This window comes from Hemitrygon akajei, chromosome 7, assembly GCF_048418815.1.
Source record: "Hemitrygon akajei chromosome 7, sHemAka1.3, whole genome shotgun sequence".
In the NCBI taxonomy this organism is placed as follows: Eukaryota; Metazoa; Chordata; class Chondrichthyes; order Myliobatiformes; family Dasyatidae; genus Hemitrygon; species Hemitrygon akajei.
In genome coordinates, this window is record NC_133130.1 from 79,503,550 (window position 1) to 79,529,567 (window position 26,018).

Below are 26,018 nucleotides of genomic sequence, written 5' to 3' on the forward strand. Positions count from 1 at the left end.
TATATGCAGACTGTTAGTCATTAGACATGAGAAAGATTTCTCAAAGGCTGCCTGTTTTACACAGCAATGTATGAACATAGAGTGAGGCTAATTAACAAACAAATTCAATTATATCCCTTTCACTCTTCCAAAATCGATACCAGCAAACACTTAATTCTGAAAACTCTTCTGCAGTTCAAGCCAAAACAACATTGCAAATTCACTACAAGACCTATAACTCACTAGAAGACAGATGCTAACAGCATCCATTTTATTATATATATATTTTAAAAGTTTTATTTCAGTACCACAGCAAAGTAAATGTTAGCTTGTTTATGCTGCTTCGATGAGCAGTCTTCCAAACATTCCATGTTGTAATACCCTTGCATACATGCTTAAAGAATTTCCTTTCTCTTTCCCTGACGTGTATGGTGAACTGAAGGTCTGCTCGGTTCTTACCAGTGAAATCCATGCAAACTGGGCTTAATGGTCAAAATGGTGAGACGTTTTGTATGTTGATTATATAGAGGTTTGACCTTTCAGAGGTTTATTGGGGGGCATAGACAAGGTGAATCGCCAGGGGTAGGGGAGTCCAAAACTAGAGGGCGTATGTTTAAGCTGAGAGGGGCCTAAGAGGCAACTTTTCACCCAGAGCAGTGAGTGCGCACAATGAGCAGTCAGAGAAAATGAGAGAAGTGCATACAATTACGGCATTTAAATGTCATTTTGACAGTAATGTACTGTAGATAGGAAAGGTTTGGATATGCGCCCAAATACAGGCAAATGGGACGAGCTTCATTGGGTAACTTGAATGGCATGAATGAATTGGACTGAGGGTCTGTTTCCGTACTGCATATGATTCTGTGATTTGTTGCTCCCAAGGGCATTTAGAATCATGTTTTCTGTGAATTTCTGCATTGGATCAATATTCAACTTGCCAAATCAAGCCCTAGGTTAATGTCGGATTCCACAGTTTCTGCCAGTTCAAGAGTTGGGTTTATTTCTTACGTTTTCCAGGCACTGTTCTTTAGTACATGTGACAATAATAAACCAACTTTCCAATTCACATTTTGGTGCATTTTAATATCAAAAATATCAAACTTATTTAAAAAGTGACTAGTGTGCATGATTAGAACAGTAAATTTCATCACAACACTGGTTCATGGGAGATTTTTCTTTTGTGATTATGTAAATTGATTTTAGAAGAAGCTTGGTCTGCAGCCTAACTGGCATAATTTCAAGTGCATTTTGGCTGAAATTTTGCAAATGTACCGAAATAATGAGAAATACTCTCCCAGATTTTAAAATCCCTTGCAAAAGTTTACAGTGATCCTAGGTCTCATTTGAACATAGTGAAAAATCAAAAATATGTTGTTTTCTTTTTACAATCAAATCAAATGCCTATACATTTCTCTGAACTTGTTCTTAAAGTTCATGAGATGTTCTGTTCCAAAGAACATTACCAACAAGGAGTAAGACTTGATAAAGGAACCAAGTCAGTGACCATTGCAAACATTGCCAAATACGGGCATCTTTAATTGCAGGTTGCTGTCTTAGCGGAATCCCATTATCCTGATCGTTCTCCCCTCCCTGCCCTTCCTTCTCACCAATGAGGAACGGACCTCATCTGATAGACTGCACGCTCCCTGAGGAACTTTTCGAAAAATAAGCATATGAGAAAACAATTCCTGTTAAACAAAATAAAGTAAAGTGCAGTCTTGCAATATCCATTTGTAAGCTTTGGTAAGGGAATTCTAGCAGACCGCTGAGCTACAGAACCACAGTGGGAGGTTAAAAATAATGAGCATTCTTTTTTGCTGGTGTAAAATTTTCTGTTTTCTTCCTGCCTTGAACTTTTCAGCGAGGGAAAACAGCACATACGAACTAAACCTCTGCAGAGCTCGTTTACTGAACAAATACTTTTTGCAAATGGCTTTGTGGAAATTCTTTGGAGCCCTTATAAAAGATCTGCAGTAAATTTCCACGCATCTGCCTACAAATACCACATATTACAAATGATGCTACAAAACCCTCAGTTGTGTCTATTATGAGAATACACATATGGTGTGTAGATGTAAAAACAAGACATATCAATCTACAACCAGAACTACAGAATAGAATAAACTGACTTTTCTGCAGCGTCCTACATGCAGAGCTCTTCCTTCACAATGGTCAATCTTGCTTTTAATTGGAGCATCTTTTAAAATTTATTAAACATCTTCATTCCCAAGCCAGCTAGCTTTTAAAATATATTACGTATTTTCGTTCTGGCTGGTAGGGAATCAAAATGTTCAATGTTTTTATATGTATAGTAACACAGATGCTGTATTTCCTTATGACATTTAAGGAGTCCATTCAGTCCATTCAGTTGCTGCCAGCTTACAGAGTGATCTGATTTCCCCACTTCTTTACTTTGTCACCTATCCTTCTCATATTCCATCAACTACTCCCAGATTCTATCACTTCCCTGCACATAGAGACAATTTACAAAGCCAATTAACCTGCCAACACGTGCAACTTTGCGATGCTGTCATAGGGAGAACAATGGACACTCCACACAGACAGTACCCAAGATCAGGATTGAACCCAGGTCGCTGACGCTCTGAGGCAACGGCTCTAGTAACTGCTACACTCTACTGTCCTGTTGTTCAGTTAGGATTAAAGCATCTATTTTGGGCCAGTATAGCTCTTCTAAAGCTATGTGTTCTGCATGAAACCAGGCTCAGAACAATATCCTAAAAATTCAAAAACATGCCTATCACCTTTAATCAATTCAATAAGCTGCCATTATAATGAGTTAATTTGTCTGTTCTTTGAAGAGTCTAATCATATATTAATTTAATCAATTTATATCAATATATGATTCTGATATCGACTACAAAGCAGTTAATATTGAATTACAATGACATAAATGAACCATCATTATAATATGTTATGCATTCCATCAAGTTAAACTGCTGGTAATTTATACATTCAACAATTAAGTGCCAATAATTATGATTCCAAGGTAATGAAAAAATCTGTTAATTACTTGCTGTGTTGTCTGAATTATGTTTAATAAATGACTTGGAAGGGTTAATTCATGCATGTATAGTTGATGAATATTCTCATAATTCAAGAATCACCTTGCATGACTTTTTTTGAGCTACAACAATATCCTTGGTGTAGCTCCACAATCTTGGTCCCCTCCTGTTTCTCAGAATTGGGCTTCCTTCAGGAGCCTCAATGACAAAAATGTCAGTTTCCCCCTGTACACTAGCAATCCATGCTTTGCCACAGCACCACTTCTCTTGATCCCTTGACTCCCTAAACTGTCAGACGGTCTGAAATTCTGCACTGATGGTGCGGAAATCTCATTGAACCATATAATTGTCATCATACAAGAAGAAGCCACTGTGTCTGTGCTGGGCTTCAGTACAAAAATTCCATCAGCCTTGGGCTTCAGCTGTTTTCTACAGTCCTGCAAGTTATTTTCCAAGTAGGTATGCATACAATTACTTCCCGCAAGCTGATAGGATCTCTTTCCTCTACCCATGAAGCTGGTGATTTCTTGAACATAATTATCTTTTAAATAAATATTGAGAACACAGTATTGGAAAGACTGAAGACAGTCTTCGTTATACTGCATATTGCACTTCGAATTGTTGAGACTGTAGCGGTGTGCTACACGCAGCGCTGAAATAACAACACGGAGTCGATAAACTGCAGTTACAAAAAGATTTTATTCGAACTTTGCGGCCTCGCTTTAAAGCCTTCCTGACCCCGCCCTCCCCGGGCGCAGATGCTGTAGGGGGCACGTATTCACAGTCCCGCGTGGGCTTTTCCCCCTGCTGCCGAAGCAGACCTGGCGCCCTTTTGGGACTGGCCTTTATGCCGGCGCGCTGGCTATTTGTGAGCCGGTTCGAGTGTGCTAGTAATTGGGTCGCCACATAACCCCCCCCCCCCCCCAGAACCGGCGATACACCCCCCAATGTCCACAGTCTGGGTCGGACTCTGTTTGGGAGGTCTGCCTCTGCGCCACGGTGCCGGAAACTCGACCGGTTGCGCCACATCCACATGGACCGGTTTGAGTCGGTCCACCGTGAAAACCTCCTCTCTCCCCCCAATGTCCAGCACGAACGTGGACCTGTTGTTCCTGAGCACCGTGAACGGCCCCTCGTAGGGCCGTTGCAGCGGTGGCTGATGCCTGCCCCTTCGTACAAACACAAACTTACAGTTCTGCAGGTCTTTGGGTACGCAGGTCGGGTTCTGCCCATGCTGCGAAGTGGGTATGGGGGCCAGGTTGCCGAGCCTCTCGCGTAGTCTGCCCAGGATGCTGCGGGTTCTTCCTTGTGCCCCCTTGGGGCTGGTATGAACTCCCCGGGGACGACCAGGGGTGCGCCGTACACCAACTCGGCCGACGAGGCGTGCAGATCGTCTTTGGGCGCCGTGCGGATGCCGAGTAGGACCCAGGGAAGCTTGTCCACCCAGTTAGGCCCTTTGAGGCGGGCCATGAGAGCCGACTTTAGGTGACGGTGGAAACGCTCCACTAGTCCGTTCGACTGTGGGTGGTAGGCAGTTGTGTGGTGCAGCTGTGTCCCCAAAAGGCTGGCCATAGCTGACCACAGGCTGGAGGTGAACTGGGCGCCTCTGTCGGAGGTAATGTGGGCCGGTACACCAAAGCGGGATACCCAGGTGGCGATCAGTGCCCGGGCGCAAGATTCGGAGGTGGTGTCGGCGAGCGGGATCGCCTCTGGCCATCTGGTGAACCGGTCCACGATAGTGAGGAGGTGCTGCGCTCTGCGCGACCCTGGCAGGGGGCCCACGATATCCACATGAATATAGTCGAAATGCCGGCGGGTGGGGTGGAACTGCTGCGGCAGAGCTTTGGTGTGCCACTGCACCTTGGCCGTCTGGCAGTGCATGCACGTTCTGGCCCATTCACTGACTTGCTTGCGGAGTCCGTGCCAAACGAACCTGTTGGAGACCATCCGGACGGTTGTCCTGATGGAGGGGTGCACTAAGTTATGAATGGAGTTGAAAACGCGCCGCCGCCAGGCTGCCGGGATGACGGGGCGGGGTTGGCCGGTGGTGACGTCACAGAGTAGGGTCCTCTCACCTGGGCCTACGGGGAGGTCCTGGAGCTGCAAACCGGAGACTGCAGTTCTGTAACTCAGGATCTCCTCGTCTGCCTGCTGCGCCTCTGCCAGCGCCTCAAAGTCTACCCCTTGGGACAGGGCATGAATGTTAGGGCGAGAGAGCGCGTCCGCCACGACATTGTCCTTACCCGAGACGTGCCGGACATCCGTCGTGTATTCAGAGATGTAGGACAGATGGCGTTGCTGGCGAGACGACCAGGGATCGGACACCTTCGTGAACGTAAAGGTAAGCGGCTTGTGGCCTGTGAACGCGGTGAAGGGCCTACCTTCTAAGAAGTACCTGAAATGCCGGATTGCCAGGTATAGCGCCAACAGTTCCCGGTCGAAAGCACTGTATTTGAGCTCGGGTGGTCGCAGGTGTTTGCTGAAAAACGCCAGGGGTTGCCAGCGACCCGCGATGAGTTGCTCCAGTACCCCACCGACTGCCGTGTTAGATGCGTCCACTGTGAGGGGGGTAGGGACGTCCATTCTGGGGTGCACTAGCATCGCGGCATTTGCCAAGGCTTCTTTCGTTTTAATGAAAGCGGCGGCGGACTCCTCGTCCCAGGTAATGTCCTTGCCCGGACCCGACATCAGGGCGAACAGGGGGCGCATGATTCGGGCAGCTGAAGGGAGGAAGCGGTGGTAGAAATTTACCATACCCACGAATTCCTGAAGGCCTTTGATTGTGTTGGGTCGGGGGAAATGGCGGACTGCGGCTACCTTAGCGGGCAGAGGGGTTGCCCTGTCTGTAGTGATCCTGTGGCCCAGGAAGTCGATGGTGTCGAGCCCGAACTGTCATTTGGCCGGGTTGATTGTCAGGCTGTTTTCACTCAGTCGGGCGCAGAATTGACGGAGGTGGGACAGATGCTCCTGACGACTGCTGCTGGCTATGAGGATGTCATCCAAATAGATGAAAGCGAAGTCCAGGTCACGTCCCATCGCGTCCATTAGCCGCTGAAACGTCTGTGAGGCATTCTTCAGGCCGAACGGCATGCGGAGGAACTCGAAAAGGCCGAACGGAGTGATGAGTGCCGTTTTGGGGACGTCGTCCGGATGCATCGGGATTTGATGGTATCCCCGGACGAGGTCTACCTTGGAGAAGATCCGTGCGCCGTGCAAGTTTGCTGCAAAGTCCTGAATGTGCAGCACAGGGTAGCAGTCCGGTGTTGTAGCCTCGTTCAGCCTGCGGTAGTCACCACATGGTCTCCAGCCCCCTGTTGCTTTGGGCACCATGTGCAGGGGGGAGGCCCATGGTTGTTGGACCATCGTATGATCCCCAATTCCTCCATTCTCTTGAACTCCTCCTTCGCCAGTCGGAGCTTGTCCGGGGAGAGCCTTCATGCGCGGGCGTGGAGGGGTGGTCCCTGTGTCGGGATGTGGTGCTGTACGCCGTGTCGGGGCATGGCTGCCGTGAACTGCGGTGCCAAAACCGATGGGAAATCCGCCAGGACCCTGGTGAAGTCGTTGTCGGACAGCGTGATGGAGTCAAGGTGTGGGGCTGGCAATTGGGATTCACCCAGGGAGAATGTCTGAAAGGTCTCGGCGTGGACCAGTCTCTGCCTCGGCAGGTCGACCAGTAGGCTGTGAGCCTGCAAGAAATCCGCACCCGGAAGTGGTTGGGCTACGGCGGCCAGTGTGAAGTCCCACGTGAACCGGCTGGAGCCGAACTGTAGCCGTACCGTACGGGTGCCGTAGGTCCTTACTGTGCTGCCGTTCACGGCCCTCAGGGTGGGACCTGATTCTCTGTTGCGGGTGTCGTAACTCGTCGGAGGTAAGACGCTAATCTCGGCACCGGTGTCGACCAAAAAACGGCGTCCCGACCGCTTGTCCCACACATACCGGAGGCTATCCTGATGGCCAGCTGCCGTAGCCATCAGCGTCGGCTAGCCCTGGTGTTTCCTGGGAACTTGCAGGGCGGGCGACAGCGGTGGGCTTCTGCGCCCCACCGCTGGTGGTAGAAGCACCATTGTTCGTTGGTCTCCTCACCCCTCCCTCTGGGGTTAGCGGGCTCTGCAGCCGGGCCCGGTCTGGTTTGCTGCTGGGAGCGTGGCCTGGTGGTCTGTGCGACGGACGCCCCACTCTCCTTCTTGGCGTTCCACAGCAAGTCCGCCCGGGCTGCCACCTTCCGGGGGTCGCTGAAATCCACATCGGACAGCAGCAGGCGTATGTCCTTGGGCAGCTGCTCCAGGAATGCCTGCTCAAACATGAGGCAGGGTGTATGTCCTCCGGCCAGAGACAACATCTCATTCATTAAAGCTGATGGAGGTCTGTCTCCCAAACCATCCAGGTGCAGTAAGCGGGCAGCCCGCTCGCGCCGTGAGAGTCCGAAAGTCCTTATGAGCAGGGCTTTGAATTCCGTGTATTTGCCATCCGCTGGGGGAGACTGTATGAACTCCTCAACTTGGGCTGCTGTGTCCTGGTCGACGGAGCTCACCACGTAGTAGTAACGTGTGTCCTCTGAGGTTATCTGCCGAACGTGGAATTGGGCTTCTGCTTGCTGGAACCATAGGTGAGGTTGCAGCGTCCAGAAGCTTGGCAGTTTCAATGAAACGGCATGAACAGATACAGCGTCGGTCATCTTCAGCCCAAATATCGTTTGGGCCGTTGGGGTCATCAATTGTGTCGGTGTGCTACACGCAGCGCTGAAATAATGACACGGAGTCAGTAAACTGCAGTTACAAAAAGATTTTATTCGAACTTCGCGGCCTCGCTTTAAAGCCTTCCTGATCCCGCCCTCCCCGGGCACGGATGCTGTAGGGGGCATGTATTCACAGTCCTGTCCCGAGCGCGGATGCTGTAGGGGGCACGTATTCACAGTCCCGCGTGGGCTTTTACCCTTGCTGGTGAAGCAGACTTGGCGCCCTTTTGGGACTGGCCTTTATGCCAGCGCGCTGGCTATTTGTGAGCCGGTTCGAGTGCGCTAGGAAGTGGGTCGCCACAAGACCCTGATTCTATCTGTCACTCTTGTACCATGTGGAATTAATCCTTAATTTGACACTGAGTTAGTTATGAATATGAGGCCACATATTCGTGCTAACATTAAGATGGCTGATTTCCAACTCTATAGCCATCTGCCCTTGCCTAATGCTAAAACCCCCATGCGTTTCTTACCTTGATATTTTACAATTGAAATGGGGTCATGTTTGTTATCCCTCGTCCCCAAGGTCTTTGCAAGCTCTGATGTTTGCATCCCAAGTCTCAATCATACAATATTGTTGTGTTTCCACTGACTCCTAGTTTTAAAATTCCAAAATCCACTCTTCCTTTCTGCTAACACGAGGAAATCTGCAGATGTTGGAAATTCAAGCAACACACACAAAATGCTGGTGGAACGCATCAGGCCAGGCAGCATCTATAGGAAGAAGCACAGTCGACATTTGGTCTCAGCCAGAAACTCAGCTAGGCATGTATCTGGACCAGACATCTTTCGTGGATTCGCCCTTTTGAAGGACGCCTGCACATCTGAAAAGGATGATCATCCTTTAAGAAGTACACTTGACCTCGTGCTTTGACGAAGCTTTGGATCATCTGACCTCACATCTCATAAGATATGCAAAACATCTGAAGCTGCTGGAAATTCAAAGTAACACACACAAAATGCAGGAGGAACTCAGCAAGTTAGGCAGCATCCTTGGAAATGATCCTTCTTCAAAGCAAATATAACGTTTAATGGCATTCCTATGGATCTACCAAAGACATTTTTCTAGGTTAAAGGTACTTTGTAAATTCAGTGGTGGAATAAATGGCAATATTATTGCAAACTAGTTGATATAAAACAAATCGCAAATCAAATTTAAGCATCATTAATTCTTAAGTGGTAATTGGCAAATAATTATTTGCAAAGGAATTAAAATGAAAGGTTAAGGAATTATATGAGTGAACCTAATGAATTTTCTTGAAAGCTAATGAGCCTAACATGATTACACAGAGAAAAAGAATTCACCAATTTTTCACATGAAGTAGGGATATTCAATGATACTAATACACTACTGTATAATGGACTGTCTTCAAATTACACATGAATTGAAGAGCAGCACACACAAAATGCTGGAGAAACTCAGCAGGTCAGGCAGCATCTATGGAATGTAGGAACAGTTAACATTTCAGGCCGAGACCCTTCAGGGCTAGAAAGGAAGGGAGGAAGGTGCCAACATAAGAAGGTTGAGGGAGGGGAAGAAGGGCACACTTGAAGATGATATGTGGCTAGGTGGGTGGAGGAGGAGGGATGAAGTAAGAGCAGGGAAGTGATTGGTGGAAAAGGTAACGGATTGGAGAAGAAGGAATCTGATAGGAAAGGAGAGTGGACTGTAGGAGAAAGGGAAGGAGGAGGGGCACCAGGGGGAGGTGATAGGCAGGTGAGGAGAAGAGGTAAAAGGACAGAATGGGGAATTGAAGAAGATGGAAGGGGGAGGGGCAAAAAATTACCAGGTTGGAAAAATTGAATCCATGACATCAAAGTGGAGGCTACCTAGACAGAATATGAGGCATTGCTTCTCTAATCTGAGAATAGCCCCATCATGGCAGAAGAGGAGGCCGTGGGCTGATGTATCAGAATGGAAATGGGAATAGGAATTAAAATGGTTGACCATCGGGAAATTCTGTTTATTTTGCAGGTGAAGTGGAGGTACTAGACAAAGTGGTTCCCCAATCTATGTTAGGTCTCATCAATGCAGAGGAGACTGTTTGAGAACACTGGATACAGTAAACAATCCCAATAGATTTGTAGATGACATATTGCCTTCCCCAGAAGGACTGTTTGCAGCCCTGAATGGAGGTGAGGGAGGAGGTGAATGGGCAGGTGTAACACTTCTATAACTCCAGGGATAAGAGCCAGGACGGAGATTAGTGGGAAGGGGTGAATGTACTAGGGAATCCTCAGAGAGCGATTCCTGCAGAGAGTGGGGGAGGTAACAATGTGTTTGCGGGAAGGGTCCTGTTGAAGATGGTGAATTTGGTGGAGAATGATGTATTATATGCGGAGGCTCATGGGGTGTGCTTCTGACATGGATTTTGACTGAAGAAAAGATGGCTGGAGTTGCTTAGCACTTTTGTGAAAGGGTGTTTATAAGTCCCTCCCCCTCCCCTACTGAGAGTGAACTACCCCATTTCTTTAGGCACCAGGATACACCATCTCGAATTACCCACAAAATTACTTTAAGACTACACATGAAATAAAATATGATGCACCCCACTGTATAGTTACAATCATATTACAAAATAAACAGAAGTATCCACCTTACATGCTGGAAACAAACAATATATATCCACATTTACAGATCCCCATTACTAAAGAAATGGAATATTCCACTGTATATGGTGGGAAATGCACCATAAAGACAAACCCTTTGGGACCTATTATTTGAATATATGGCTGGGGGGGTGGGGGGAAAGATACTCAGCACAACTACACCAGAATGATTGTGTGTGTGAGTGAATGTGCTGTTACCAAGATCTCTCCGTCACAGGGCGGTAGGTGAGGACAAGTGGAGCTGTTTCCCTGTTAAGACAGCAGGAAGATGGGGTGAGCACAGATATCCGTGAAATGGAGGAGAAACAGGTGAGGGCAGCGCCAATGGTGGGGGAAGGGAAAGGCCCTTCTTTGAAGAAGGAGGACATCGCCAATGTCCTGGAAAGGAAAGCCTCAACCTCGGAGCAGATGCAATGGGCACGAAGGAACTAGGAAGAGGGAATGGCATTTTTGCAGGAGACAGAGTGGGAAGAGGTATAGCCATTGGTAGAATACAAATAACAAGATGCAGAAGGAACTCAACAGGACAATAACCACATGTAGTGGGAAAGTGATGGTTGACATCTCGGATTATGATCCTGCACAAGGACATGAACGGAGTAGTTGGGTATGGTTGTAAATAAAGAAGTGTGATTTAAGCATGTGGTAAAAAGAGGACACATGGGCTCTCTATACTTCTGCTTTCATCTGACCTCCCACAGTCACAGAAAAGTTCCACTTATCCCCGCCTTCTACCCTGGTAGCTTTTGCATTCAACATATAAGCTTTCATAATTTTTGCCATCTTCAATTGGATTCCATCACCAGCCACATATTTTCCTCTCTCTCTCTCTCTGCATCCTGAAGAGATAGTTGTCTTTACAACTGCATGGATTACTCTTCAATATCCTCCAACATTTTCCTTCTGCCAGTGCTTTTCCAGGGAATTGCAGGAGATGCAACAACTCCCCTTTGACCTCTTCCCTTCTCACCATCCAGGGACCCTACTAGTCTTTCAAGATAAAGCAGTGATTCACTTGCACTCCTTCCAATCTAGTGGATTGCATTCAAAGCTCATAATGTGGTGTCCTCTACACTATGGAGAAACCATATTAGGTTATGACTACTTCAGGAGTGGGAGAAGCTGTTAAAATATGGAGTGCGGATATTCAGGCCCCTGTACTCTTCTCTGGTGGTAGTAATGCGTAGAAGGCATGTACCAAATGGATTCGGCCTTCTTGAGGCACTGCCTCTTGAGGATGTCCTCAATAGCAAGGAGGATTGTGCCCATGATGGAAAAGACTGAGTCTACAACCCTCTGTAGCCTCTTGCAATCCTGTGCATTGGAGTCTCCATACCAGGCAGTGATGCAACCACTCAGAACGTACATCCAAATCTCATCAAACTCTAAATGAAGTAAAACTGCTGCTCTGCCTTCTTCGTGATTGCATCAATGTGTTGGGCTCAGGATAGATCCTCTGGTAGATCCCTGACTGATTCCCTTACCTATATTATTAATCTTCTTGGCCAATACCTATTTCTCAGCCAATAACTAACTCCCCCTCCCAAAAAAAACATATAGGCTCAGGACATATCAGTGATTGAGGGAGTGTGCTTCGTGCAAACTGGCTGCTACAATTTTTACATCAACAATCACTAGGCTCTACAAAGTGTACTGTTAGTTGAAAAGTGCTTTGGGACATCCTGAATATGTGAAAAATATTCTTATAAGTGCAAGCTAATTCTTTCTTTATTCTTTTTGTACCTTTGCTAAAATGCAATGACTCAACAGTAAAAATGTGAAATCAGTTCAGTCCTTGAACAAAAAAGGGTTGTTAAATGATGAATAATTTATTATAATGTAATGTAATTACACATGCAAGCACACTGTCTTGAATCTTAAGCACATTACATGACATGGAATTTTGAGTGGAAAAATCTTTAGATTAAAAATCTTTAGATGATAGAAATCACACAAATTTCACTTGGCACAGTTAGAGCAATTTCCATTCAGTCATAAATTCTCGAATGTATAAAAAATTGTCAGTGGACTCACACAACACCTGTGCCAAGTATTGCTGATTTGCTACTGTATCAGGCAGTTGTGAGTTCATCGCACTCGGAGATTCGAATCCAAAAATCTAGGTTGCCCTTTGGATGAGATTTCCAAAACGCCTTTCTTCAAGGAATGATTCTAAACCTCAAATGACACCCAACCTCAGACCTTCCTGTCATTATTACAATTTTTTGAGGAAGTTTGATGGAGACAAATTGTTTCTCCCGAGTAAAAACACTGACCGCATAGTGCTATGGGTTGTCTTAAGGCTACAAGAGTCTCTATATAAATGCTAATCACTTTACTTTTATTAGTCTATGCTTAATCCATATTAATCTGAATTAATAAAACCAAATGGGTTTCTTACTTATGAACTATGTTCCCTCTAAGCTGTGCGCGCACACGCATATTTTTCAACCGGCGCACAAAAGAACTTAATGTACGCACAGAAGGTTAGTTACCTAAAATAATACAGTGTTTAATAATTATACTTATTGAAAATAATCTTTCAGCTAAATGTAAAAATAACTGAGTGACTTAAATATGTATGTTATTTTGTTGTTATTCTGTGCAGTTCTATGTCAAATGTTTTGTAAACCTACATAAACAGTGCCATGTGTGCATTCAGTGTGCATGTACTTTTGTCACAGGAAAAAAATTTGCACAACATAAGATTTTTGCGCACACTGACTCCTAAAAATTAGAGGGAACATTGCTTATGAACGCTCAAAATGTGTACATTACTGGCAGAACATTTATTATTCATTTCTATTTGCCCTGGAGAAGATGGGGCTGTTCTGCCTTCTGAAATCATTGAAGCCCACATTGGGATATGAGTCCCATGATGTGGTGAAATGGAACATTCCGGGACTTGGACTCAGCATTGATAAAGACATATTTCTCTCTTTGAACTAGACATAGGACATGAGTTTAATCTATGAATAAATTCAAAGGGAGTGAAATTGATCTTGTGGAACGCTGCACAAATGATTAAAATGAGATTTTCTGATGATTTATCTTCTCATTACAGCATCATGGTAGCATACCAATTAATACGACGCTCTTATCGAATGGGGCGTTGGAGTTCAGAGTTCAATTCCGCTGCCCTCCGTGAGGAGTCAGTACTTTCTCCCCATGACTGCATGGGTTTCCTCCAGGTGCTCTGGTTTCCTCCCACAATTCAAAGACGTAGGGGTTGGTAGTTTAATTGGTCATTGTAAAATTGTCCTTTGATTAGGCTAGTGTCAAATAGGTGGGTTGCTGGGTAGTGAGCCTTGTTGACCCAGAAAGGCGTGTTCCACATTGTATCTCTAAATAAATGAGTTTAAATGGAAACTTGAACCAACACTTTCAAGAGCCCATGGTATTACCAGAAACAGACTAGTATAGATAGAAGATTAGCTGACTGGCAGGAGGTAGAGTGGGAATAAAGGGGGCCTGTTCTGGTTGGCTGCTGGTGACTAGTGGTGTTTCGCAGATTCATTACTGGGGCTGCTTCATTTCACATTATATGTCAATGATTTGGATGACTGAATTGATAGCTTTGTACCCCAAGATTGCAGATAGGTGGAGATTCTGGTAGTGTTAGGGAAGCAGGGAGTCTGCAGAAGGACTTGGACAGATTGGGTGAATGGGCAAAGAAGTGGTAGATGGAATGTATAGTGCAGGGAAGTGTATGGTCATGCACTTTGGTAGAAAGAATAGAAGTGTAGACAGTTTTCAAAATGGAGAGAAACTTCAATAATCAGAGCTGCAAAGGGATTTGAGAGGCCTATGCAGGATTCCCTAGAGGTTAAATTGCAGGTTGAGTTGGTGGTAAGGAAGGCAAATGCAATATTAGCATTCATTTCAAGAGGACTAGAATATAAAAGCAAGGATGTGATGTTGAGGTTTATAAGGCATTGGTCAGACCTCACTTGTATTGTGAGTAGCTTTGGGCCCCTTATCTAACAAGAGATATGCTGGCATTGGAGAGGGTTGAGAGGAGGGTCATGAGGATGAATCCAGGAATGAAAGGATTGACATATAAAGAGCATTCTCTGGAGTTTAGAAGAATTGTGTGTGTGTGGGGGGGGATTTCACAATTTTTAATCTATTCTACATACTTATACCGTAATTTATTTATTGATTATTATTTTTTCTTCTATATTATGTATTGCATTGAACTGCTGCTGCTAAATTAATAAATTTCATGACTCATGTCACTAATATAAACCTGATTCTGATTCTGATCTCATAGAAACCTATTGAATAGTGAAAGGCCCAGATAGAGTGAATGTGGAGAGGGTATTTCCTATAGGGGGTGAGTCTAGGACCAGAGGGCACTGCCACAGAATTGTGGGACGTCCATTTAGAACAGAGATGAGAGGACACACGAGAAAATCTGCAGATGCTGGAAGTTCAAGCAACACACACAAAATGCTGGTGGAACGCAGCAGGCCAGGCAGCATCTACAGGGAGAAGCACTGTCGACGTTTCTGGCAGAGACCCTTCTTCAGGACTAACTGAAAGGAAAGATAGTAAGAGATTTGAAAGTAGTGGGGGGAGAGGGAAATGCAAAATAATAGGAGAAGACCGGAGAGGGTGGGGTGAAGCTGAGAACCGGAAAGGTGATTGGCCAAAGGAATACAGAGCTGGAGAAAGGAAAGGATCATGGAATGGGAGGCATAGGGAGAAAGAAAGGGTGAGGGGAGCACCAGATGAGAGGAATTTCTTTAGCCAGAGGCTGATGAATCTGTGGAATTTAGTGCCATGGATGGCTGTGGAGGCCAAGCCATCGTGTATATTTAAAGTGGACGTTGATAGGTTCTTGATGAGTCAGGGCCTCAAAGGTAACAGGGAAAAGGCAGGAGAATGGGATTCAGCAGGATAACTAATCAGACATGATGGAATGGTGGAGCATATTCAATGGGCCAAGTGGCCTAATTCTGATCCTAAGTCTTATGGTCTAAATAAATAACTAAATTTCCGTTTGAGGATCTTACTATGCACAAACTGGGTCTATGTTTCCTAGATTCTACCAGGTTACTGTCGATGCAATGCTCCTCAGACAGGATGAAGAGGTCAATACTCCCCAATGCCATTAGGCTTTACAATTCAACTGCCAGGACTTAAGAACTTTTTTTAAAGCTATTATTAATGCTTTTTGAGTTAGTGATTTAGATGCATATCATATTATTACTGAGTTAAGTATTGTATGTAATGAGTTTTTGCTACAACAAGTGTATGGGACATTGGAAAAAATGTTGAATTTCCCCATGGGGATGAATAAAGTATCTATCTATCTATCTATCTATCTATCTATCTATAGTGGACTTGAGGTATAGGGGGCATAAACCTTGTTAATGATTCATTGCCACATGCATTTTTTGCACTGCACATCAGAAAATAAGCTATTCCAGAAAGCTTGATGCAGCTTGGTATAATATCAATAAGTGATTGCAGGTTATGTAGTAAAATGTCTGATTGAAAATGTGTAGCCAAGAAAAAGTGAAACCACTTATTAAAATAACTTATTAAAATTCTTTGGCATGGAAGTGAAACAAAATGTTATCATTACACACTGTCCTAGCTAAGGGCTAGTAATCTAAAGGGGAATTTTTCCCAATACAGCCCATAGCAAGAAACAATATACTTTCATACAACAAATATTCATAAATTATCCTATTTAGTTGCGCTGATTTTTGAAGGACAAATACCGTAAGGCTTTTCTGAAGAAGACATTCTACATCAAGGAGAAGTAATTGGGTTTACTTACATAAGTCAACAGCAAACTGAAAGATCAAAGAAGAACGTGGTAAATAAATAATTTATCATAAGTAAAGCTCTGTATGATTTGATTATGTTCAATTTTTCCAGTTAATTATTTTTGCATGAAATTCATCATATGAAAATATGAATTCTGCCTTCTGGCAATTTCAGCAAAGGAAGTTTCATACTTTTGACTCCCACTGGAAAAAAATGTTTTAATCTGATTTAAGCCTAGCTATCCCTTCTGCTGTAAATGAACCTTTGGACAGGACAACATTGTCATTGGGTGATATGGTTTGCTCCATTGTCATCTACAGATTTTATATACTTCGCCAGTATCTATGTTTCTCAACTTATTTGCAGTGAAGGGATGTGCAACTAGACTTTGAGCAACTGTAGATCTGCTGTTGGCTGATATTTAAATAACATGGATACCTGGCAAGAAAAGTGGGAATACCCTGTGCTGAGTTGAATACCTTGCATTAGGGCAAATCGCAAAGTCCTTGATTACTGTTTAATGCATATCAAGCATTGAGATGTTTAGCATCAGTAAGTGCTTTGTTAAATTTCCAGTGGGAACATATGTTCTTTTAGAACTTACTTTCCTTTGAAGTTCTTACAGATTTCAATTATAAACATCAATAAATAAAAAATATACATGCAAAGGTGAATTATTTATTCACAAATTCAGTGCACACCAAATATTTTTTGTTTCATGACTGAAGTAATTTTGTAATTGGAACCAACTAATTTAATTACCATGACCATGTTGAAAAATACATACTGTATATTGAATTACCCCATAATTTGAATGAACTGACATGAAAGTAAAAGTTGATTACAAATAATTGGTCTTAATTATTCCTCTTCCTTTTTCTCCATTGTAAGTGATTTGTTTTTCAGTGAAACTATTGCCACAGTATGGCCTTCATTCAAAGCAGAAGAAAGCTCAGAGGCTTCTTCTGATGGTTCTTTGATTGGGGATGCGCCTGTTGGCCAATATCTCAGTCCTTACCACCAGATCCCTGTTGCTTAGGTTGTGGGTAGCACCCACCTCACCTTACCAACTTCTGTTTGCATTCAGCAGCCCAGACATTTGCTGTGGGCCTGGAGGATACTTAGGATCATGATGTAATTGGAATTGATTGTGAAGATAAAAAGAAATGGTTCTCCTACCTACTGAAGAACACAACCTCTTTCTTGCTTCAGTTCACTGAGCTCATTCATCCTTGCTTGTCAGAATAAGGTTAACTGACAATTCCCAGTACCCTATGCTGTGTCCTATATTTATCGAGGATTGGTACAATTGCAGGTTATGAGCTTTAGGTTCTAAAGGACAGGATAGAAAAGTTCCACATAATACAGGCAATATAATTAAACCAGATAACCCATCTTTTTTATTTTACAATTTCACACTCTTATTGGTGGGGGGACATCTTTTCAATAGACTTGCGCACGGAATTATTTTCAAGCATTGAGAAGTCAATAAGAATTCATTGAATGTGCTTGAACACACCCCAAAAAATGGTATCAGTGCCATTAAATATTCAACTCAATCTCAATCCTTCAACTTGTAGGCCCTTCTGTCAGATTTTTGTATTTGAAAGGAATAACAGTACAAAATTGACTCTTGAGGTAGTGGGCAATGATCTATCCCATTGGCTCACAACTTTAGACATCATCAACAAAGAGGATCTGAACAACAGACACACATGGGCACACAGTCTGTTTCATGGTAAAATACTGCAGATTGCTCAAATGTCATGTTACTTACAGATGCAGCATAAAAGGGTGAAACTATGTCAGATTATGTTGGCACAATATACATAGTGCCTTTTAGCTTGGCACCTCAAGAGGATGGATATGGGCTTTGGCTGGAGTGGATGAAGAAGCCGCTCAACAGCTTGCTCAAGCAGAAGGTGTATAGTTATTAGCTGTAACTAATTATGCTAATTTCAACTCAATTCCATTTCAGCTGATAGAAAATCTCTGCCATGATAGATCATGAAGTGACAGGAGGACAGCAAAAGTTGTTCCCTTATGGACTAGATTTACTTGAATAAGGATAAAATGGAGTTGCAGCCTTATGTCAGTGGTAGGAAAATTATTGGAGAAAATCTGAAACTTAGTAAGTTGGTTTATTATTGTCACATGTAGTGAGAAATAGTGAAAAGCATCGTTTAGAATGCCATTCATTTCATCACATCAGTGCTTTGAGGTAGGACAAGGGAAAACAAAAGAACACAGAAATGGCCAGAAGTGTTACACAGAAAGTGCAGAGCAGGTGAACAATAAGGTGCAAGGCCATAATGAAATCAATTGTGAGGTCAAGAGTCCATCTGATTGTACAAGAGGATTATTTAATGGTTTTATAACAACAGCACTGAAACTTTGAGATTTTTCTGTCTTCTACCTGATGGGAAGAGTGTGAAGATATTGGGTGGACTGCCATATCGAGGCCTCGCGCTGGGGCTATACGGCGTTGAGGCACGTCCCCTGGGATCTCTCGTGTGAGGGGTGCACCAGATAATATGGAAGAAGGTGCCGCGAACCAACATAGCCTAGGAGAAGGACCTCCGATTCCAAACCCGGGTAGATAGGACTCGTTAGCCTTGGATGACAGCCTATCTAGGAGAGGGTAAACTTTGATTTCAAACCTGGGCAGGTGGAGCTCGTTAGCATGGAAATGCCATTGTTAGCATGGAAATGCCATCACCTAGGGGAAGGTGACCCCGACAGAAAACCCCTGGTCCTCCAGGTTGGGGGTTGTGCAATGGGCTAACAACCCGTTTACGTAAAACAAGCAATTGTTACAGAAACCGTCAACAGATTGTCAACCACTAACCCAGATCTCGGGAAAAGCAGGGCCCCATTCAGGAGGCTGATGACGCGCTGCAACCAAACCCATCAGGAAGCTGCAGGGCTGACAACCCTCCTTCACCCGAGGAAAACCATAATGGAGGCTCCAAAGCTGCTCTCACAGAAGAAATCTATCCTAATCAGAACATGGAATGTGAGATCGCTTTGGGAGACAGGTAGGTGCGCACAGGCAGTGAAGGAAATGAACCGATACCACCTCACACTCCTGGGCATGTGCGAAGCAAGGTGGAATACTTTTGGTGAGACCAAACTGCAGACGGGAGAAACTCTGCTCTATTCCGGCAAAGAAAAAGAGGAAGACCCGCATGAGGCTGGTGTGGCCCTGATTTTGTCCAAAGAAGCAGCCAGAAGTTTGATAGAATGGGAACTAGTGTCCGACCGTATCATCACAGCCAAGTTCGCGTCCAGATTCCAGAAGGTATCCATTATCCTGTGCTATACCCCAACTAACAACGCAGAGGAAGAAGAAAAAGATCTCTCCTACACCCAGCTTCAAGCAGTAGTTGGAAAGGTACCTAAGCAAGATACGTTGATCGTCATGGGAGATCCGAATGCCAAAGTAGGCAGCGATAACACTGGCAGGGAGAGAGAGATGGGCCAGAATAGTTTGGGGAATATGAATGAAAATGGAGAACTCCTTACCGACTTCTGTGTCTTCAACAAACTGACCATTGGAGGTACCCTCTTTCCCCACCGACGCTGCCACAAGATAACCTGGGTCTCACCTGACCATCAAACAGAGAAGCAGATTGATCACGTCATAGTCCGCCAGTGCTGGAGAAGTTCATTGCAAGATGTGAGAGTCAAAAGAGGAGCAGATATTGGATCTGACCACCATTTGGTTGTTGCAAAGCTGAAGATGAAGCTGTCAACCAAGAAGAAGCAACAGAACATGCAAATAAAGTTTGATGTTAGAAAACTACAGACGGAAGAGAACAAGAAAGATTTCCACATCGCCTTGCAAAACTGCTTTGGGGCTCTTCAAATAAAGGAACAAGATGAGAGAACAGCAGAACCTGCCTGGATTACCTTCAAGCAGGCCACTGTAGGAGCCTGCGAAGAAGTACTGGGAAGACCACCAGTCAACAGTAAACCTTGGATCAGGGATGAGACATGGCAGAAGGTGGAGGAGAGGAAAAGCTCAAACAGGAGTTGAATCAGGCCAGAACCCGGCAACAGAAACAAATCACCGCCAACAGGTACAGCGTGATGGCCAAGGAGGTGAAGAAACAGCTCAGAAAGGACAAGAGGTCATACTTCAATGAAATAGCAGAGCAAGCATAAACAGCGGCCAGTAAAGGGGACCTCAAGGCACTCTACATGACAACTAAACTTTTGAGAGGGAAGAAAAGCAATTTTAACAGACCTGTTAGAGACAAGACAGGCCATCTGCTCACTTCGGTTGAAGATCAGCTGGCGAGATGGAAGGAACACTTCCAGGAAGTATTGAATAGACCACCACCACAGAACCCACCTGACCTGGAGCCTGGAGACCCACTCAACATCAATATAGGTGAAATCGCCAAGCAAGAAATTCGAAAAGCCCTGAAAAGCCTGAAGAACGGCAAGGCTGCTGGAGAAGACAACATTCCTGCAGAAGCATTGAAAGAGGGTGGAGAGGTTATGGTGGACCATTTGCATATACTGCTGAATTTGATATGGAGAACAGGAGAGATCCCATCAGATTGGAAGAAGGGCCTCCTTGTGAAGCTGCCAAAATCTGGAGATCTTTCACTGTGTGGCAAGTGGAGGGGGATCACCTTATTGTCCATTCCTTGCAAAGTTCTCACCAGGGTCATCCTGGAGCGGATGAAAGACGCCATTGACCAGAGACTTAGAGATGAGCAGGCGGGGTTCAGGAAAGAGAGATCATGCATTGACCAGATAACTACACTTAGAGTCATTGTGGAGCAGACAATAGAATGGCAAACTCCACTATATGTGTGTTTTATTGATTTTGAGAAGGCATTTGACAGCCTAGACAGAAAGTCAATGTGGAGCATCTTATGACACTATGGTGTACCGAAAGAGATGGTGAATATCATCAAGCAGCTTTATGATGGCTTCTCATGCAGGGTCATCCACGATGTGAGTCTGTCTGAAGAGTTCCTGGTCACTACTGGAGTCAGACAGGGATGCCTGCTGTTGCCTCTACTTTTTCTTGTGGTACTTGACTGGGCTACAAGAACAGCCTATGCTGGCTCAGAGAGAGGCATCCAGTGGACGTTAACAGGGAAATTGGAAGACCTGGCATTTGCGGATGATCTCGCTCTTCTCTCACACCGGCTTCAAGATATGCAGAAGAAAGCAGATTCCTTGGGAGAGACCTCACAGCCAGTAGGCCTTAAGATCAGTCAGGAGAAGACCAAAGTTCTACGTATCAATAACAAACAAGAGGAGCCATTACGGATTGAAGGACAGATAGTTGAAGATGTAGACAAATTCATCTACCTCGGAAGCAAAATCAGTAAATCAGGAGATACAGATGAGGACATCAGAGCAAGGATTGGAAAAGCCCAACATGCCTTCACAACCCTGCGACCTATTTGGAGATCTACGGCCATCTCTGTCAAAACTGAGCTCCATATATTCAGCTCCAATGTGAAAGCCATCCTGCTATATGGATCCGAAACACGAAGAATCACTAACACAAGCTGCAACAAGATACAAACCTTTTTCAACAAATGCCTCCGGCAGATCCTCCGCCTCAAGTAGTACGACAGAGTGTCAAACCTAGACCTATGGAAGAGAGCAAACCAAGAGCCCATTGTATTCCAGATGAGGAGGAAGTGGAGATGGATCGGCCACACCTTGAGGAAGAGCCAGTCGAATGTCACTCGACAATCACTCGAATGGAATCCACAAGGGAAGAGAAGAAGAGGTCGCCCAAAGCAAACCTGGAGGCGTAGGCTTTTGGATGAACTGAAAGCCGCCGGCCAAACTTGGGAGATTGCAAAAACATCTGCTAGAGATCGCAGGAAGTGGAGGACTTTTGTTGAGGCCCTATGCTCCATAAGGAGCGAAAAGGATTAAAGAAGAAGAAGCCATATCGAGGCATTGAGAAGTGGAGGAAAGGCTGTTTTCTGTGATGCGCTGAGCGGTGTCCACAGCTCTCAGTGGTCTCAGGCAGAGCTGCTATACCAAGCCATGATGCATGGGGTTCAGATGCTTTCCAGAAACATAGAAAACCTACAGCACAATACGGGCCCTTCAGCTTACAAAGCTGTGCCAAGCATGTCCTTACCTTAGAAATTACCTAGGATTACCCATAGCCCTCTATTTTTCTGAGCTCAATGTACCTGTCCAGGAGACTTTTAAAAGGCCCTATTGTATTCGTCTCCACCACCGGGCAGCCCATTCCACACACTCACCACTCTCTGCATAAAAAACTTAACCTGACATCTCCTCTGTACCTTCTTCCAAGCACCTTAAAACTGTGGCCTCTCATGTTAGCCATTTCAGCCCTTGGAAAAAGCCTCTGACTATCCACACGATCAATGCCTCTCATCATCTTATACACCTAAGAGGAATTGATTAAAAATTTTTGCTGGTCAATCAGGGTGTGTCAAATTTCTTAAGTCTCCTGAGGAAATAGATGCACAGTTAGGTAGATAGATAGATAGATAGATAGATACTTTATTCATCCCCATGGGGAAATTCAACATTTTTTCCAATGTCCCATACACTTATTGTAGCAAAACTAATTGCATACAATACTTAACTCAGTAAAAATATGATATGCATCTAAAATCACCCTCTCAAAAAGCATTAATAATAGCTTTTAAAAAGTTCTTAAGTAGTTTACTTAAATACATTGAGTCCTAACCCCGGCACTTTAACATATCTTACTCCTGGCGGTTGAATTGTAAAGCCGAATGGCATTGGGGAGTATTGACCTCTTCATCCTGTCTGAGGAGCATTGCATCGATAGCAACCTGTCGCTGAAACTGCTTCTCTGTCTCTGGATGGTGCTATGTAGAGGATGTTCAGGTTTTTCCATAATTGACCGTAGCCTACTCAGCGCCCTTCGCTCAGCTACCGATGTTATACTCTCCAGTACTTTGCCCACGACAGAGCCCGCCTTCCTTACCAGCTTATTAAGATGTGAGGCGTCCCTCTTCTTAATGCTGCCTCCCCAACATGCCACAACAAAGAAGAGGGCGCTCTCCACAACTGACCTATAGAACATCTTCAGCATCTCACTACAAACATTGAATGACGCCAACCTTCTAAGGAAGTACAGTCGACTCTGTGCCTTCCTGCACAAGGCATCTGTGTTGGCAGTCCAGTCTAGCTTCTCGTCTAACTGTACTCCCTATGAGTTGAGCTTTCTTGGCCATGCCAAGAATGTGGTTGGACCAGGATAAAGTGGTGGTGATGTTCAATCCAAGGAATTTGAAGCTGTCAACTTCAATGCATTTAGTGTAGACAGGAACACGTGCACCATCCTCCTCCCTGAACACAGTGACCAGCTTTTTTATTTTGCTGATATTGAGAGAAAAGTTGTTGTCATGACAGCATGTTACTTATCTCTCTATCTCCTTTCTTGGAAGTGATGTGGCGGAGGTGCTGCAGTGTTGGTTATCGCATTTGGAAAGGGGTAGCAGGTCAGGGATAGTCAGCATGGTTTTATGTGCTGAAATCCTGCCTCACTAATTTGACTGTTGTGGTAAACTATGTTTATACCTGTCTGGACACGCCCCTCTGCTGACTGCTCCTGTGGCTCCTCCCACAGACCCCTGTATAAAGGCGATTGGGGCACTGCTCCTCCCTCAGTCTTCGACATGGTCGTGCTCCCTTTTCGCTGTTAATAAAAGCCTGTCGTTCACTTCCAGTCTCCTAGAGTTATTGATGGTGCATCAACTGTGTCTTTTTTTTTGAGAAGGTAAAGAAGAAGGCGGATGAAGGCAGTGAGGTCCCACATGGTAGACTAGTCCAGAACCAGTATGAGCTGGTTATAGGAACCAAATTGGCGTGACAATGGCAAGCGGAGGATAATAGTGGAAGGATGCTCTTCTGCTTGGTGCTGGGTCCCCTTGTTATTTGTCGTATAATTCATTTGGATGTAAATGGAGAAAGTTTGATCAGTAAATTTGCAGATAGCATGAAAGTTGTTGGTGTTGTGGATAGTAAGGAAGATTTTCTAAGACCACAGCAGAATATAGAGCAGATAGAAATTTCGGTAGAACAACAGCAGGTTGAATTTATTTCTTATGTGTGAGGTGATAGAAAGTCACATAGGGGTAGGACATATAAAGCGAATGGTAGGATGCAAGACAATGTTGATGGACAGAGAGAATTGGGGTTCAAATTCATACATTCCTTGTAGATAAAATGGTATGCTTGCCGTCATGAGTCAGGGCGTAGAATATAAAAGTTAGTTGTTATGTTTTAACTTAAGGTTTCAAAGGTCCATTTAATGTCAGAGAAGTGTATACAATATATATCCTGGACACTGACCTCCAATGCCCCCCATCTCCAGAGTAACGAAGTCTTGGACCTCCCAAGGCAAGTGAAGCTCTTAGATCGTGCCTTTGGCGTGCTGAATAACAGCTAGTTGTGAAACCCTGGGAGCGGGTCCCATTCCCACAAAGAACCATAGTCAGTGTGTAACTCCAGGTCAGGGTCTTCAAAAGAACCCTGAAAGGGGAAAATAGAGGTATTAAAGATGGAAATAGAGACGAATCAAGCAAAGGAGTCGCCGTTAGGTGCCATTGTCTCTGCCTAAGCACTACAAACACTAGTTGGACTGTACTTGGAGTGGTGTGTGCAGTTCTGGTCATCACATTACAAGGAAGGATGTAGTTGCACTGGAGAGGGTGAAAAGATGATTCAACAGAATTTTGCCTGAATTGGAGGGCTTTAGTTATGAGGAGAGACTGGATAGGCTGGGCTTCTCAATCCTAAAATGACGATGGCTCAGAGGTGGCATGACAGAGATATAAAATTATAAGATGTACAGATAAGGTATACAATCAGAATAATTTTCCATGGCTACCATTATGGTTACGGATCCTGCAAACCTGCCTGGTTTGTGGGGGCGCTGTACAGATTAGCACTGCACCAGTTGCCTCCATCATCTCCATCTTCATGGCTGATAAACAGATTATTTCCATACGTGGATTGCTGAAAACAAGAGGGTGAAGTTTAAGGTGAGAGGAAGGACTTTCAAAAAGTTGTGAGGGGAAAGGTTTTCTTGTTTTCCACAAACCTGAAGTGGTGGAATCAGATACAATCGTTTTGTTTCTGAGACATTTAGACATGCCCTTGAATAGGGAAGGCATAGAAGATTACAAATGCAACGGAAGCAACTAGGATGGGCAAAACAGTTGACATAAACGTGGAGGCTGAAAGGCCTGTTTCTGTGCAGTAGAACTCCATGACTCTATAAAATATGTTTTCGAGTGAATTGGATCAGTTGTCATGTACTGGGACCTGTGATAATTTTGACTGGGAACAACTCTCTCAATGAATTGTTAGTAGTAATCAAAATCAATTTTGACTAATTGCTTTGAAACATCTCTAAATTACCCAATTGCTGAAGTTACTAAGAAATTACTTTTTTCCTGTGATTTGTTTGATATGCATTGTACCAAAAGTATTCAATATGATAGCTTATATTGTCCAGAGCCAAGGCAGATAGTTAGATTAATAATACATGTTAAGCTATGATCTCTTGATAAGCGGAACAGATTTAAAAAGCTTCTTATGCTTCCATATTTCTAACACAGTAGCGAAGCGATTAATGCAGCACCATTACAGCTCGGGGCATTCTGGAGCTTGGAGTTCACTTCCAGTGCTGCCTGTAAGGAATTTGTATGTTCTCCCTGTGAACAGAGTGGGTTTCCTTTGGGTGTTCCAGTGGGCTCTCACTGTCCAAACACATACCGGTTAGTAGCTTAATTGGTTATTGTAAATTGTCCTGTGATTAGGCTAGGGTTAAATAGGTGGGTTGCTGGGAGGTACGGGCCATTGGGCTGGAAGGAACTGTTCCCTACTGTGTAATC

At 44.4% G+C, this 26,018-nt stretch overlaps 1 pseudogene; it reads left to right on the forward strand.

Annotated features, from left to right (window-relative positions):
* The first annotated feature begins 19,167 nt into the window (after nucleotides 1-19,167).
* On the forward strand, nucleotides 19,168-21,726 carry LOC140730132 (uncharacterized; annotated as a pseudogene).
* Nucleotides 21,727-26,018: the final 4,292 nt, after the last annotated feature.